Source organism: Erinaceus europaeus, chromosome 17 (assembly GCF_950295315.1).
Source record: "Erinaceus europaeus chromosome 17, mEriEur2.1, whole genome shotgun sequence".
NCBI classification, from domain to species: Eukaryota; Metazoa; Chordata; class Mammalia; order Eulipotyphla; family Erinaceidae; genus Erinaceus; species Erinaceus europaeus.
The window spans coordinates 48,334,312-48,349,484 of record NC_080178.1 but is presented as its reverse complement, the minus strand read 5'-3'; the positions used below and the strand labels follow the sequence as shown (position 1 = coordinate 48,349,484).

General features: G+C 42.2%; 1 pseudogene; it reads left to right on the top strand.

Annotated features, from left to right (window-relative positions):
* The first annotated feature begins 12,392 nt into the window (after positions 1-12,392).
* On the top strand, positions 12,393-13,959 carry LOC132533958 (protein SET-like; annotated as a pseudogene).
* The last annotated feature ends 1,214 nt before the right edge of the window (positions 13,960-15,173 follow it).

Below are 15,173 nucleotides of genomic sequence, written 5' to 3'. Positions count from 1 at the left end.
TGCTGGGCTAGCTTCACCAAAGAAAGAGACGAGGAACTCGTGGCAGTGTGGTCATACAATTCCTTATTGATCCGGTTATCCCAGAATCAGGAGTGAGCACAGTGAGTTTAGGCCACATGGAGCTAGCAAAATAGCCACCTCCCGCTATGCACTCCAGCCCATCTCCTGGCCAGAACTTGGAAGAGAAAGAGCGTGAAACCAGAAGAGCAGCAAGCTTTATAGGGTACAAAACAGAAGTGGCAAGCCTGAAATGGAAATTGCTAGGAAAGGAGGTGGGGAGAGTAAAAAGTATGCTGGGAAGATGGAAGCATCCTTAGCAACTGCTGCAATGGTTTTAACTGAATTAGCAATACCCTGCGGGTATAAATTGGTGGGGATCTTTCAGGCAACACAATGATTATGTAAATAGACCATAGTGTCAACAAGGGAGCAGGGAGCAGAGCAAGGAGGACTGGCTTTAAGGCCTGACACCTCCTCTCTTGATTGATCTCTGTTCTATCCAACAACAATGACAACAATAATAATAACAATAAACAATAAGGGAAACAAAAGGGAAAATAAATATGTTCTAAAAAACTTGGACATCAGCTGTATAAAGAACAAAAATAGGATTGTACTGCAACTTTAAATATTTATAACTCATGTAAATTTACAGGTATGAGCTCAAACTTTCAAGAACAGAAAAAAATATACCTCTAGGTCCTAAAAACATTTTAGGACAGGCAGAAATAACTTACTTTCATAGTATGCTTACTTGGCTATGCACTTGTCCCCAGTTTGAGCCTGGCCCCCATAGTACTGAAGGAAGCTTCAGTGCTATAATGGCTTTCCCTAATGAGGAGAAATCTGAGGTGGTACTCATGGATTTAAGTTTATACTGATATTTGCCACCAGATACTAACCACAGGCATGATAACAAAGTAAAGGGAGTAGCTCAGTTCATTAGATCACTAGTCCATACATCTGAAATCCCAGAGGCTGATGGTTCAATTCCTGGGATTTCTTTAGGTCACAGCTGGACAATGCTCTGGTATATCATAACAATTTAAATAGATAAGTGAAACTTTTAAATATTGTTGAAAATTTTAATTTGACAGCACAAGGAAATCAAGAGAGGAGAAGGCATAATGGTTATGCAAAAAGACGTTCATTCCTGAGGTACCAGAATCTCAGGTTTAATTCCTAGCACCACAAGCCTGAGCTGAATACTGCTCAGGGGGGAGGTGCAGGGGGAACTTCCCTAGTGTGGGTGGAAGCTATGGGTGTGAACCTGGATCTGCTCATAATAATGTGTACACTTGAAAGAACAGTAAAATCTTGGGGAGAAGGTTGAAAGGAAGGGGATCATGTAGATGTATAAGATTCCTATATTAAACCCAAAATACCAGGTGCCTGCCTGACACCCTAGACTCAATTCCTGGCATCATACATGACAAATCTCTGCTCTGCTCTTATGTATTCTTTCTCATGAGAAAATACAGGAAGTATTTTAATTCCTTACCATCACTTTTATGGTCCTGTCTCTCCACAATGTTCAGATAACAAAGCTCCCAGAGAATTATTATATTATTCTTTAGAGACTGGGAGATGGGGAGTGAGGGGCAAACAGCATTATGGTTATGCAATGAATCCCTTATGCCTGATGCTTCCAAGTCCCAGGTTCATTCCCCCACACCACCATAAACAAGAGCTTAGCAGTTTTCTGGTAAAGAGAGATGGACAGAGAGATAGAGATAGAGAGAGAGAGAGAAGAGGATGGGTTAGGGAGGAGAGGGGAAGAGACACCACAGCATTTCTTGACCCTTGTGAAGTCTCCCCCAAACAGATGTTCCCATGTGCTGGTCAGGGGCTTAAATTCTGATCCTCAAGCATGGTAATGTACACTGCTGTCTACAAGGTAAGGTGTCTCCCAGCCCCACAAAAAATAAAAAATTAATTTAATTAAATAGATTTTAAGGAAAAGCCATGGCCCAGAAGGTGGCACAGTGCCAAAAGTGTCGGGTTCAAGAGCATCAGGTTATGTGCAAGAATGATGCTCTAGCTCTCTCTTCTCAACTACCCATGTGTAAATAACTACATCTTAAAAAAAGAAAGAAAAGAAAAAGGTGGGGTACATTGTCACTGATAACCACCAGCAGCAATCTTGATGACAAAAAAGAAAGAAAGAAAAAAAAAGAGGAAATCACAGGGTCAAAGAGTCAATGGAAAAACACATGCCGACCATATGTGAGGCCCTGCATATAAACAAGGAAAAATAGAACAGAAAAAAAAAATTCAGGCCCAGGTAGTGACACAGCTGCTTAGGCACACACACTATAGTGAGAAAGGACTCAGGTTCAAGGCCCTGGTCCCTACCTGCAAAGGGAGAGCTTTACAAGTTCTTCTAGCGCTTGCCCTTCTTCCGTAGCCAGTCAACAGCGTCAGGTTGAGCCTGATGTAAAGTTTCGAGACCTCCTTTGAATCTGGAGAGGTGGCAGTCGTTGACTATGTGGTTCATAGTCTGTCTGTAGCCACAGGGGTAGTTCGGGTCGTCTCTGGCTCCCCAGCGATGGAACATAGCGGCGCACCGGCCATGGCCTGTTCGATAGCGATTGAGGAGGGCCCAATCATAAAAAAAAAAAAAGCCGGGTTGACGCTTTCAGGGGTCTGTGATGAGGTGTTTGTCTGTTTGCTTTACAAGTAATGAAGCAGGGCTTCAGGTGTCTCCCTGCCTCTACACAATAAAAAATATTTTAAATCTTTGTTTCTTCTTTATTTTAAAAAGGTACTTATTTATTTATGATAGGAGGGAAAAGAAAGAGAGAGAGAGGGAATTGGTCAGTAGTGCAGCAGGTTAAGCAAGTGGTGCAAAGCCCAAGGACTGACAAAAGGATCCCTGTTTGACCTCCCATCTCTCCACCTGCAGGGGAGTTGCTTCACAAGAGGTGAAGCAAGTCTGCAGGTGTCTATGTCTATATTTCTCTACCCCTCTCTGTCTTCCCCATCTCTCTCCATTAATCTCTGTCCTATCCAACCACAGCAGCAGCAATAACAACAATAACTACAACATAAAACAAGGACAACAAAAGGGAATAAATAAATATTAAAATATTTAAAATAAAAGAGAGAGAGAGGAAGAACCAGAGAGCATCACTCTGGCACAGGTAATACTAGGATTGAAGGAAGAACCTCAGACTTAAGACTCCAACACATTACCCACTACACCACCTCTATAGTCAACAGAAATTTTATAATTGTGGACAGAAGTTACAGTCCTCTAGTCTTCTTGCTCTCATAAATAAATAAATAAATAAATAAACCATACCCAAATAAATAGGACTACACGTACTTTTACTTTTCTTACCTTTACTTACTGACAGGAGAAGATTTGGATCCCTTGGGTGGAATTTCAGCTCATTAATAGCATTTCCATGACCAACATAGTACTAGAATAAATTAAACATTTCCAGTTTCACATTTAGACATCAATAAGTTTTCCCTTAGTCTTAAGAGAATGGGGAAATAAGGGTGAGGTAGATAGCATAATGGTTACATGAAGAGACTCTCATGCCTGAGGCTCTGAAGTCCCAGGTTCAAACCCTCACACTACCATAAGCCAGAGCTGAGCAGTGCTCTGGTGTAAAAATAAAAAAATAAAAGAAAGAAATTGGGAAAATAGTTTCACTTTGAACAATACTTCTTAGTCTTGATTATGACTTGAAGTTACCCCTATTCTTAGATGGAAAAAAACTCACAAGACTCACCTATAGCCACTCCAGTTCGGGTTAGATTAGCCAAGGCACAAACAAAGATTGAAAAGAGACTCCAATGTGCCCCAGGATGAAACCTTTAGATTGGCAAAAGTTCTTAGCAAGTCCCAAAACCTAGATAGACACCAGTATCTGTGAGAGAGAACATATGTTCAAATGTATCCATAAACTAGTGTAAAATATATACCTGAAAGCAGAAGTACACTAGAGTTTACAGTGAGTACCCCCCTAACACTTCCTCTCCACTATTCCAACCTTTGTGTCCATGATAACTCAACAATTTGTTTGGCTTTGTACGTTAACACTCTTTTCAGACACCAGGTTCCAGATCCCAACAGGATGCCAGCCAGGCTTCCCTGGATTGAAGACCCCACCAATGTGTCCTGGAGCTCCGGTTCCCCAGAAACCCACCCTAATAGGGAAAGAGAGAGGCAGACTGGGAGTATGGACCAACCAGTGAACGCCCATGTTCAGCTGGGAAGCAATTACAGAAGCCAGACCTTCCAACTTCTGCAACCCACAATGACACTGGGTCCATGCTCCCAGAGGGATAGAGAATGGGGAAGCTATCAGGGGAAGGGGTGGGATATGGATATTGGGTGGTGGGAATTGTGTGGAGTTGTACCCCTCCTACCCTATGGCTTTGTTAATTTATCCTTTCTTAAAAAAATAAAAATTAAAAAAATTAAAAAAAATTCTTAGCAAAGCTTCAAGGCAGTGTAGTTCATGTGAGTATCTTGTAATATGGAATCACTCTCCTGTTACTAGTGATTTACGTTTTCAGAATAAGGCAAGAGTGGTCCAGGAGGTGGCACAGTGGCTAAGGCACTTGACTCTCAAGCATGAGGTCCTGATTTCAATCCCTGGCAGCACATGTACCAGAGTGACGTCTGGTTATTTCTCTCTCTCTTGTATCTTTCTCATAAATAAATAAATAAATAAATAAATAAATAAATAAATAAATAAAATCTTTAAAAAAATAAGGCAAGATAGGAGGGAAAGTGCTTCACAAATAAAAATCTTTGCATTTCCACTTTAATTTTTATTACTCAAAAGTGAAAATTTTTACTAAGGACCTTTCTGAAGGTAGAAATAAGCTGTTTAAACAAAGTCAAATGAGAAATTTTACAGACATTATTCCACTAGCTTTAAATTCAGCACAAGAAGCTTTCTTTCACAGAGTTGCATTACAGGGGTGAGGGGGAGGAAGGGGGAGAGAAGAGAGGGAGGGAATGAAAGTGCACTACAACAGAACCAGAAACCTACTTTATGCACTGCATTGTTATGGTGTAGGGAAATTGTGAGATTGTGGTTGAGCTTGGTGTGGGACCTCCCATTGAAAGATGGGTGCCTGGATGGCATGACCATCCTGTTAGCCTCTCTCTCTCCACTAGAGACCAAGCAAGGAGGGAAACAACCAACAGGATCTGCCCCCCCCCCCATCAGTATCCCTGCTTCACAAAGACCCTGTAGCCCCTGACACACAGCCCACTTCCTCGTTTCCAAACCAGTTAGTTAGCTCTGGGGTTACTGGAAGTTCATCTCTTTGATCGTATATGACCCATACATCATTGTTCTGCTCTCTGTCAAACAGTAACTTCAGGCCCTCTCCCAACCCACTCCGTTCCTTTGATCATACCTGATCCATCTTCTCTCTGCCCTCAGGACCCGTCTCTGTATTCTGGTTATTGATAACCCCATTTCCTCATTCCTCCAACCAAATAAACCCTTGCTCAATAGTCACTAATCAAACCCTGACCTTTTCTCAACCTCTAACAATTCCCTCGTTCCTTAGATCATTCACTAGAGAAGTCCTGACCCCCTCCAGGCCGCTTGACTTCCTACCATATATGGAATATACATGTTACTTCCTCCTATGATCCCTTAAACCCCTGCTTTGCTGTTCAATAAACGGATCATTCCTAAACACAGTCTCTGGGTCATTTTATGTCATGTCACTAGCAACGGACACAGAGAATCCCGTAAGGCCCTACCCCGGCTGCCTCGATTCACATTTTCCTAAGCACCCACTCCTGGTGCGCAACAGGGTGGACATGCCAGGAAATCTGTGCCTGAGAGAGGCCTCCCCACAAAATCCTGGCATTATGGTATAATAATCCTAATTATGTCTCTAGATCCAGCCACAGCCAGCAGAGGAAGGCTGGTATTGCTATCATATGTACCATCCTTCTCTCTCTCTCTCTGTCTCTCTAAATTTTACATATATTACTATTTATTTATTTACTAATGAACAGGTACAAATTGAGAGGGCAATAGAGAGACACCTGCAGCTCTGCTCCACCACTCATGAAGCTTCCCACTGTAGGCAGGGACCAGGGACTTGAACCTGGCTCCTTGCACACTGTAATGTGTGTACTCAAACAAGTGTGCCTGGCTCCCTGAGGCCTTCTACATGTAGTTACAAGTCACTTCATTCCATAATCACTAAGGAAGACTAAATGGACATCCTTGTCTTTTCTTATTTTGCAAACAGATATGGAAGAAATATCTCATCAAGCATTACGTGGTATGTCTAACCTTTTTTAAAGAATATTTTTACCCCCTTTAAAATCTCAGTGCAGTAGTGTATGCAAATGAGCACACAAGACCCAGGTTCAAGCCCCATCTCTACCTGTGAGGTGGAAGCTTCCCTAGCAGTGAGCCAGGGGTGCATGTGTGAGTCAATGTGTGTCTCACTCTGTCTCCCCCTTCTCTCAATTTCCGTATCTATCCAGTAAGTTTAGAAATACAAAATACTATCTATCCATTCAACAATATTCTGTAGTTTTTTTTTCCTAGATGAATTTCTTTTCTCTTAAGTCTTTTGAATTAAATATTTTTAAAGCAGCCAGTTGTCAGGCATTAAGCCAGCCCTCCTGCTCCATCCTGCATTGCTGACAGTATGGCCTATTTACATAATGATTGTTTTGCCTAAAATATCCCCACCCATCCTATCTTCTTTTACCTCCAGACCTGCCCTGCATGCAGGGTAACATCAATCCCAAAAGTGTGGTTGAGATCTTGATGGGGAGAGCATTAAATTTGTGTATGGCTCTGGGTAGTATATTCATTTTGATGATGCTAATTCTTCCAACCCATGAACATGAGATATCTTTCCACATCTTTGTGTCTTTTTCATTATCCTTGAGTAGTGACTCATAATTTTCAGTATACAAGTCTTTTACTTCTTTGGTTAAGTGTATTCCTAGATATTTTTTGTTTTTATTGCTATAGTAAAAGGAGTTGACTTCTGGATTTCAACTTCTTCTAACTTAGTGTTTGCGAAGAGGAATGCCACTGACATTTGAATGTTAATTTGGTAGCCTGACACCTTACTGTATTGCCTGATGACTTCTGAAAGCTTCTTTTTGGATTCCCTAGGTTTTACTTTTTTAAAAAATATTTTTGTTAATATTTATTTATTCCCCTTTGTAGCCCTTGTTGTTTTATTGTTGTAGTTATTATTGTTGTTGTTATTGATGATATTGTTGTTGGATAGGACAGAGAGAAATGGAGAGAGGAGAGGAAGACAAAAGGGGGGGAGAAAGATAGACGCCTTCAGACCTGCTTCACCACCTGTGAAGAGTCTCCCCTGCAGGTGTAGAGCCACAGGCTTGAATCAGGATCTGTATGCCAGTCCTTGTGCTTTGCGCCATGTGAGCTTAACCCGCTTCACTAGTGCCCATCTCTCTGGTTAGATTTTTCTATGTAGACTCTCATGTCCTATGCAAATAGGGAGAGTTTGACTGCTTCTCTTCCAATATGTGTTGTTTTAACCGGGCTAGCTTCACAGGTGGGTAACAGAGACGACCAGAGACACACGGCTGAGCTGAGAACGCAGTTTAATCTTTTTTCACGAGTGGGCAAACATGTGCTCCCTTGTCTTTCTCCTCCAGTGGCAGAGAGAGACTCTTAACCTAATCACCACACAGATCTGTCCTGCATTCTTCTCCTCTGGAGGCTGAGGCAGGAACTCAGGAAATATGTAGGGTTGGGGGCAGGGAGAAGGGGAGGCCAGAAACTAGCAGGGGCTAAACCACAATCTTCCAGAGGCAGGGTAGGGGAAACCAAAACCAATGAGAAGCATACAACAAATATGTATGCCTTTAATTCTTTGTTCCTTCCTGATTGCCATGACAAGAACTTCCAACACTATGTTGAATAGCACTGGTGATAGTGGGCATCCATTGCACTTGATGATGACAGGACTTGGGACCTGGTGGTGTCTCATCTAGAAGAGTACACTATCTGCCATTTGCAAAGACCTGTGTTCAAGGTCCTCACGCACAATGGAGATATTTGACAAGTAGTAGAACAGTTTTGCAGGTGCCTCTCCTGCTCTCTGTTTCCCTTTAGTTCATACATTCTATCAAAGAAAGGACTGCCTGAAATAGTGGAGCATCAGGACACCAAGCCCCACATAATATAGTAGTAAATATGGAAGGAATGAAGGGAGGGAAGGAAAGAGGGAGCAAGGGAGGAAGACAGAGAGAGAGAGACTAGCTTTATGGAGGAATGAACTACCTCCATTTGGGGGAGTCTACCCCACAGCAGTTTCTTTCACTGTTCTCCTAACCTGCTCCCTGACCCAAATGCTCAGCCTCAGGCCAAGAGCAACTAAATACTCTCTTTCCTCAGGAAATGAAAATGAGAGATATATTCATCCCAGGGTGAGCTGCAGAAGAATGGGAGGTATGAGTATAGGGAAGGCTTTCCGTGATGGCCTGGCCCCTGCTTCCAGTTTGGGACCCCACACTCCTGACCCTGGGTCCTGGGCCCCCAACAGACTGTTGATAAAACTACACTGGGAGGGGTTCCTGCTTCAGACTGGCCCCTTCTTCCTCTACTAACACCACTGATCACAAAGCCAAAGGACATGATGCTGATTGACAACTGTTCCTGGCCACCAAGGCTGTCCTGACGCTAAGCATGGTGGCGATGAAGGGCTGCGTGGAGACCCCAGTTGGCTGGCTGAGATGTGCTGAAGCACTAGCTGTGCTGCCCGAACCTTCCCCACTGGAGTCTCCCTGCAAATCCACCAAAACTCACTCTTGTTTGAGTTGCAGCAGTTCTAGTTGCTCCAAGACTTCCTGGTTTTGTTGCTTTTTCTTGGCTAGTTCACAATTGGCATCTCTTTGTTTTAGCAAACTCAGAATAGTCCTCTTGTTTTTGCAGAGATGACAGCAGCATTGGTGATTGGTCTTCAAAGATGTATGAATTCCAAGATGAAAGAGGGGCAGTTCATTTCTTTGAGCTGAGCAAGAAAACAACTGATGGGCTAGTAAAATAGCTGGCTTATACAGTGGCTGCTTTGTCATTGGAGAATTGGGTTTCAGGCCCGGCCCCTCCACACTGAAGGAAGCCTCAGTGCTCTGGTTGCATTCTCTATCTATCTAAAAGAAAAAATAATAATGTTTAAATGTGCGAATGAAGCAGCCACATGTTGAACTCACGTGCTCAAATGAGACTCTGAGCAAAACTTACCAGAAGCAACAGTTCTTTTTTTTCATCCCTATGGTGTGTGTGTGTGTGTGTGTGTGTGTGTGTGTGTGTGTGTGTGTGTGTGTGTGTGTGGTGTGTGTAATCAAACCCCAGGGCCACAGGCATGCAACCACAGAGTCTTCCACTAAGCTCTACCCCTGGCCCAAAGTCCTGCATGTTTAACAAAGGCAATACTCTGGACTATTATGTCCAGAATTGTCAGTTTAACTAGATAATGGTTTGAAAATAGGATGATTTAGGCAAATAAAAAAAGAAGCCATAGTGACGAAAAACATGAAAATGATGGTCAGATATGTTCACTACCATCTGAAAAGAGGTTTCTTGAACCTTCTGCACCTATAGCTCACCTGAGGGTCTTAGTCAGGTGGAGACCTCAATTCTGGGGGTGTGGGAAGGGGCCCAAGATTCTATGGAATGAGCTCCCACCCAGAGAGGAAGTATCACTCTTGTAAAGCCCACTGACATCCCTTCAATCTGCCCTCCAGAGGGTGGGTTCAAACATTCCCAGACAGGGTTATATGCAAGAGTGAGGCAGAAACAACTCTTACAGAAAAAGTGGCATTTCTGGTTCCTATGTGCCTTCATAGCATCTGTGACTCCAAGGTTATTAGCTGCATTCTTCATGAACTGTTTTTTTTTTTTTTTTTTTCTGATTGTAGGCCAGCATTACAGGGAAAAATAATATAAATAAAAAATTAATAAGTAAATAAAACACATGCTGGAAATGTAGTTCTTTTTGTGGACTACTAATATTTCTCTCTACAAAGGCTATGTTTCATAGGAGTCCAAATTATGGGCTTTTCTGTTGTTGTTTTTTTCCTAGCTGAGAAGAGTTTTTTCAGTCAAGGCCTTTCTTTTTCAAACCTAAGGTCTGGCTCAAGCAAGCCAAGCAGAACGGCACCTGAAAATGTGTGACTGTCTATGTTCTTCCCTGCACTCATGCAACAGAGTAGAGTAAACCCTCCTTCATGCTCCAAACCCCTCCCCAGTGCATTTATATAAACTGTGAGGAGATCAGAAAGTAGCATCAGCTCCAAAATGTAGTGCACCAAACATGCCTTTAGTATGTTCCTGGAAACAAGGTCATGACTCAAACTTCATTCTTACACGAAATGCATGATTTGGCACATTGCCAGGCAGACATGCACAGGATATCTGCAGTGACCTTGTCTTGTCTGCTGCCCCCACTGCACCACCTCTCAATCAAAGCATAACACTACCTGGTTCTTGAACACAGCGTCCTTGTCTTCATTATCTGGTATCTCCATAGAATCTCTTGGTCTCTGGATCCTTTTTTTTATGTTTCAGCAGTACAGCAGGCTGTTGGCCTTGGCACGATGCATGCACCCATAGCACAGCTCCTACAATGACACCAAGGGTCTTTCTTACCTTCAGAATTCTTCCTGTGCTCTCCCAAGTCTGGATTACTCCAGGACTGTGTTTGATAAAAAGATGTATGAACAACGATCAGCACAGTGTGTTTGATAGGCTGAGACTTCTGGTTGCAGGAGTGGTCACAATTCTGATTGAAGTGCAGGGTCTACATCAACTCAGAACCCTTGTTCTCCCAGCCCTATTTGTGTTGAGTGGCAGACACCCCATCATTTGCTTGTCTGGGGAGACCAGTACCTGTCCTGCTTTCTCATGATCCCTACAAGTTGTAGTCTCAGAGGTCTGAAGTTCTGTTTTGGTGTTCTTTGATGAACTATGTGGATGTAGTATGCTATAAGAAAATAACAACTACACAATTACACATCTAGAGTAATGATCATCTTAGAGGCAAATACAGCCAATGGAAGTTGTCTCAGTGGTTCTTTTCTGGGATCTGCATTGCAGAGGTTAGGGATCTATGTGTCTGATAAGACTGGACCTCAATCCCAGCATGCTTGCTTACAACTTGACTTTTGAGCATTATGGACAGCACTGTCTCAGGCATAGAAAATGCAGTCAGTACACACACACACACACACACACACACACACACACACACACACTGCCTGTGTAATTAACATTTAAAGCAAAGTTGCTAAACAATGTAAGTGAAATTTCTAGTGTATTTGGAACTGCTGATGACCATGCAGCCCTAGCTTCCTGCTGAGAGACTGTGAGCCCTGGATATCTCTGCTGTCCTCACTATGGAGCACAAACGCTGGGACACAATGTGAAGGCATGAATGGAAATATCTAATATTCCTGAATCAAGATACAACTCAAAGTACATTTAGTAAAGTGTGCGCCACCCCCAAAGACCAGCATGTTACCTTTTGGTTCTTGTTTTTGTAAAGACAGACTTATTAAGCTCCAGTGTGATAAGTAATGCTACGGGTGCAATATTTCCAGAGGCTGGGATGGGTTTTTAACCTGGAGGTCTAGGTAGAAAGTTGACTGCAGAATTAAGAGAGAGAGTTGGTTTACTTTCAATCGTTTCCTTTGAGGCTTTAGAGGCCATATAGATATACTGAAGAAAGAAAAATAAGATAGGAACGTATAACACATTCTTACTCTACACCAACAGTGCTAAGTGCTTAATATAATGCAAAATGGACCAGAGAAATAGCATAAGTGGTTAGGCAAAATTCTTTTTTGTGTCTGATGCTTTGAGGTGTCAGGTTTAGTCTTTGGCATAGAGGGGGAAAGATAGTGAGAGAGGGAGAGAGAGAGAGAAATAGGGGGGATAGGAGAGAATGAAAGAAGATTGCATAAATAGCAACTTAAGATAACAAAGAAAATCTCTAAATCGAAGGACCAGTCCTCAAAAGGTTGTCTGACAACTTCTAGGTATCTCTAGCACTTAAAAAAAAAACAAAATTGGATTTCTCCATATACTTTAAACAAAGTCACATGAGCCACAGACATGAGGACCCTACTATTTTCTATTAAGCCGCATAGCTCAGTTTAAAACTACAACTCAGGATATATATATAATGGAACATGGTACATTCAGCTCACTTGATGCATTACTTTTACCTACCTAGGCCATCCTCCTTACCCAGCAGACACCTGAACTTTGACTCTTTTAAGTAGTAGAGAGTCAGAAAAGAGTCTTAGTTGAGAATCTCAGGGATTAGAGTTAAGGTGAGATAGAAAATTCTAGAAACCTCCTAGCTGGCTTGTTCATTAAGTCTATTTCATTCTGTACTTCATGGATATATTCCATTGCTTCCTGTTGCTTTTTTATCAAGCTGCTTTCTGGGGAGTGACGATTTTGAAGGTAGAACAGAAATATAACAAACTCTGCTAGCCATTTTTTCAGAAGAGATCGGAATTGATGGTCAATATCCCAAATTTAGGATTAACATTTGTCAACCACCCACAAGTGTCTACACTGCTTGGAGAAGAGGATGAAGAGGCACTGCATTACTTGACAAGAGTTGAAGTGACAGAATTTGAAGATAGTAAATCAGGTAACAGAATAGACTTTTATTTTGTTGAAAACCCTTACTTTGAAAATAAAGTTCTCTCCAAAGAATTTTATCTGAATGAGAGTGGTGATCCTTCTTTTGAAGGATCCACTGAAATCAAATGGAAATCTGGAAAGGATTTGATCAAATGTTCAAGTCAAACCCAAAATCAAACCAACAGAAAGAGACAGCATGAGGAACCAGAGAGCTTCTTCACCTGGTTTACTGACCATTTTGGTGCAGTCGCAGGTGAGTTAGGAGAGGTCATTAAAGATGGTATCTGGCCCAATACACTACAGTACTACTTGGTTCCTGATATGGATGATGAATAAGGTGAGGGGGAAGATGATGATGATGAAGAGGAAGAAGGATTAGAAGATATGAAGAAGTGGGGGCCTGGTGGTGATGCACATGGTTGAACTCACATGTTACAATGTGCAAGGACGTGGGTTCAAGCCCCCAGTCCCCACCTGCAGGGGGGAAAGCTTCTCAAGTGGTGAAGTAGTACTGCAGCTGTCTCTCTGTCTCTCACCCTCTCTATCCCTCCCTTCCCTCTTGATTTCTGACTGTCTCTATCCAATCAATAAATAGATAATATTTTTTTTAAAAAAAGAAGATATGAAGAAGGAGATGAGGATGAAGGAGAAGTTGATAATGAGGGGGAGGAAAGAGAGGAAGATGAAGGATATGACTAATGAAACACTGATGAATTCCAGCCTTTTTTAATTTTCTCCTGTCCCTAGGAGCAAGTTGCAGTCTTTTTTTCCCCCATTTTCCCTGCCCCTGTGTGCAGTCACCCTGTCTTTAAGGTCTCCTCTCTCCTTTATACAATGGCTATCAACTTATTTTTTGGGGGGATACCTTGAGAAGAATAAGTTGAATAGATTATCCTTTTCTCTTCCAAACTAATATGTTTTTTCATTTAAAACCTTTTTAAGAAAACCTGTATCTTTCTGCAGTTAGCAGAAAGACAGACAGCTTTGTGGTTTTTTTTTTTGAATTTTTTTATTTATAAAAGCAAACACTGATAAAACCATAGGATAACAGTGGTACTACTCCCCTATCCTTTTTCAACAAAAACTTTTGGAATCAATACCACCATGCTCTGTGGGAACAAAGAACAACTTTCTGCTCCCTTAGCTCTGCTAGAATCTGGGGGCTGTTAGGCCCCTGTGTAGTAGTGCATAGAATTCTAGCTGTTTTCCTCCTTTCTCTCAGATCTTGAATCTGAGAGGATCATATAGCAAAGCAGACACCTTCCCAGTTTTTGTTTGCTTGTTTTTATTTTTGCCTCCAGGGTTATAGCTGGGGCTCAGTGCTGACACTACAAATTGACTGCTCCTGGTGGCCATCTTTTGTCCATTGTTGCTGCTGTTATTCTTGTTATGACTGCTGTTAGACAGGACAGAGAAAAATTGAGAGGAGGGGAAGTTAGAGAGGAGGAGAGAAAAACAGACATCTGAAGACCTGGTTCACGGCTTGCAAAATGACCCCCCCCCCTTGCAGGGAACTGAACTGGGATCATTGTGCAGGTCCTTGTGCTTCACACTATGTGCGCTTAACCCGGTGTGCTAGCGCCTGGCCCTCATCCTAGTTTTGAATCATCATTCCCAGACTATTCCAGTCTGACTATTCCAGTCTATTTTCAGTCTGAAAATGTAATTCAGGAACTAGGTGGCGACACACCAGTAGAGTGCATATAACAGTGCAGAAGGAGCTGGGTTTAAGCCTCTGATCCCTAGCTGCTGCAGGGAGGGAAGCATCATGAGTGATGAAGCAGTGCTCCTGATGCTACTGCTGCAGATGTTAGTGCTGCAGATGTTCCTTTCCTCTCTTCTCTAACTCCCCCATTCCCTCTCAATGTCTGTCTCTATCCAACAAATAAAGATATGAAATAGTAAAGAAGTGAGTGCAGATGTAAAAATAAAAATGCAATTTCATCAAACTTTGAGCTGTGGGAGTATCATAGACAATGAGCTTTACCAGAGTTTAACTACTGTTAACTGGAAAAGAAAATCATCATAAAATTCCTTTTCAGAATCCAAGTGTTACAAATAATCTTCTCAGTCAAACTGAAAGTCACAATAGATTCAGAACCTGCTACCAACTGCATATCTATCAACAGAGCTTCTTGGCCCATGACAACTAACACTTTCAGTGCAGGTTAAGAAATGTATACATTGGGAGTCAGGGGTAGTGCATCGGGTTAAGTGTACATGGCGCACAGCACAAGGACTGGTATAAGGATCCAGGTTCAAGCCCCCGGCTCCCCACCTGCAGGGGAGTCGCTTCACAAGCGGTGAAGCAGGTCTGCAGGTGTCTAACTTCTCTCCCTCTCTCTGTCTCCCACTCCCCTCTCCATTTCTCTCTGTTCTATCCAAACGATGACACCAATAACAACAACAATAATAACTACAACAATAAAAACAACAAGGGCAACAAAAAGGGAAAATGAATAAATGTTTTTAAAAATCTTTTAAAAAATGTACACATCAAGAGCAGGGTGGTGGCACACTTGGATT